We start from the raw sequence: 2,603 nt of genomic DNA, 5'->3' as shown, positions 1-2,603 counted from the left end.
GGGCTGGTTAGTGTTCGGTGGGAATGATGGGTGGGGGTTAGTATCAGGTGGGAGTGCTGGGTGGTGGTGATTAGTGTCAGGTAAGAGTGATGGGTGTGTGGGGGGTTAATGTTGAATATGGGTGATCACTGCGGGATTAGTATCAGGCGGGTTGATGGCTGGGGAGAGGTGATGTGGGGCCAGGGTCTAGTTGCATATGGGAGGGATGATTAGTAGGTCAGGGTTCTAAATGGGGGTTGAGGGAGAGGTGATTAGTGGTGGGTAGGGGAAGTAACAAGTGTGGGGGGCGGAGATTAGATGTTGATAAGTATTTGTTGAAGGGGAGGTGGATTAGTGTTGTGTGGGGAAGATTGATAACTGGTAGGTACGGTGGAGGTGATTAGTATTGGAAGGAGTGATTAGTTACGGGTGGGTGATAAGTGTAGTGAATGTATGTGTGTTGGGGAATAAGTAACTATAGAGTATCTGAGGGGGAGGGTGCAGGTATCAGCAGGGATTCTGAGGAGGTAAGTGTTGCTATGTGGGATAAGCCTATGGGGGTATCATGCTTTGAGAACATAAGCTATTCCTCAACTGTAATAAGAGTGCTTGATCTTGTACTTTCCATTTAATAACCATGATAGAAAAATTTATTACATCAAAGATGTTATTGAAATGCAGTTATATTGTATTCACATTTACTTTTGAATTGTATAACATTGAACTCTGTGTATAATTTTAATCTGAATTCACTTAACCATGTGAGATTTGTGAACTATTAAAGTTGCTGGAGCGGACTGAAGTTGGGGAGTATGATTTGTTTTGACTGTTAGAGTTTCTTGAGTTCACAGAATTTCAGTGTGGTTGAAGAACAAAAGAGACTTTTCATATCTGTGCTGACTCTCTGGTGGAACAGTGCAATTTGTACCACTCCCCCCACCTTCTCATTGCTCTGCATCTTTCTTCCTTTTCAGATAATACTTCACTTCACATGTAAATGCCTTGCTTGTTCCTGTCTCTACCACTCTCTCAGTAGTGCATTACTGGTCCTAACTTTTCTTATGGGATGACAGTGTTGCTGGCTAAATCAGCATCTGTAGTCCATCTATAATTGCCCTGGAGAAAGTGGTGGTTAAATGCTTTCTTCAACCACTACAGCCATGTGGTGTAGGTACACCCATGGCACTGTTAGTGAGGGAGTTCCAGAACTTTGACCCTGTGACAGTGAGAAAACAGCTAGATAGTTCCAAGCCATGGCAGTGTGTGGCTTGGAGGAGAACTGAGTGCACGTGCAAAGAGCTAGAGGGCTGAAGAGGTCACGGCGCTGTGGCAGTGAGAAAGGGACTCGCTGAGTGAAGAGGTCACAGTGCTGCAAGTGGTGGGATACCCATTCATCTGCCACACTTATCCTTCTGAGTGGTTTGGAAGATGTGGCAGTGATGTCAGGTATTTGATTTATATTTATTTTTTAGTTTGGATTTTTGAAATGTTTCTGAAAGGCTTAATGATTAACTTGTAAGTATTTTTGTGGCAATGGTGATGTTTTTTAAACAGTATTAGAGAGTGAGTTTCGGAGGCTAATCTGAATTTATTTACATTTGGATGGTTTACAAATGAACAAAGTAAACAAAGTAGTGCATTAAGCTTTCAGATAAAATATTCTGGGAAGTTTTGGGCTTAGGAGATTTACGCACAGCTTGAAAAAAATTCTTCTTCTTTAGCTTCAGTTTGGCCAATTGTGCACAGTTCTTAGCTCAGGCTGGATATATACAGTAATTGCTCCTAAGAAAGAGAAAAAATAGTTTTGAGGTGTTAAAATTGTTTACATAAGTGTAAAAGATTTGTTTAAAAGTTCCAGACCAGAAGTGTTTGGTTAGAACCCCAGAGAGGTCATTTGAGGCTGAGAAAGTTAATGCCCAATTATATGATGAATCGAGGAAAAGGTTTTCAGATTGTAATGACTGGATATTGAAATAACGGGTAAGTCAAACCATTTGTTAGTACAAAAGGGCATTTTGTAATTGTATGCTTTTGCAATTAATGGGATTGTATCTTTACTGTGTATGTTGAACTCTTTAAACATGTGCTGTATGTAAATTGTTTGGGTTTGTATTTTATCTTCATTTCTTTTGCATCATAAATTTCTGTTTCATTGTTAAACCCAATACTGCATCAATGCATGTTTGTGTTTCACTGAAAGACCACCTTGTTAAAACTGAAGAAAAACAAAATTTGATCTATTGAACCAGATTTTAGTCTAGGATCTGACTTATCCAATAATAATATCAGCTAGGATGATAACACTTTCAAAGGAGTCCTGATGAGTTACTGCAGCACATCTTGTGTATGGTACACACTGTCAGAAGTACATGAGTACAGTGAAAAGTGTATAATTTCTCCATTCCCGGTGCCATTAGTTACAAAGTAGAAAAATAAAGTGACAAAGTTAGAAGTTAAACATTAATGTCCTTCTTAGTATTAAGTTGAAAAATGAAGAAATGAAGCTAAAATTTCAATAGACTTTCTTAAGTGATTAGCCATACTGGGCTCACACTCCCTGCAAGATTTTGATCTCCTCCGCTCTGGCCCATTCCCTCGGAGACCTCAGGCTGCCTGGTCTCACC

Source organism: Chiloscyllium plagiosum, chromosome 28 (genome assembly GCF_004010195.1).
Source record: "Chiloscyllium plagiosum isolate BGI_BamShark_2017 chromosome 28, ASM401019v2, whole genome shotgun sequence".
Taxonomy (NCBI): Eukaryota; Metazoa; Chordata; class Chondrichthyes; order Orectolobiformes; family Hemiscylliidae; genus Chiloscyllium; species Chiloscyllium plagiosum.
Note: the sequence above shows the minus strand (reverse complement) of the source record.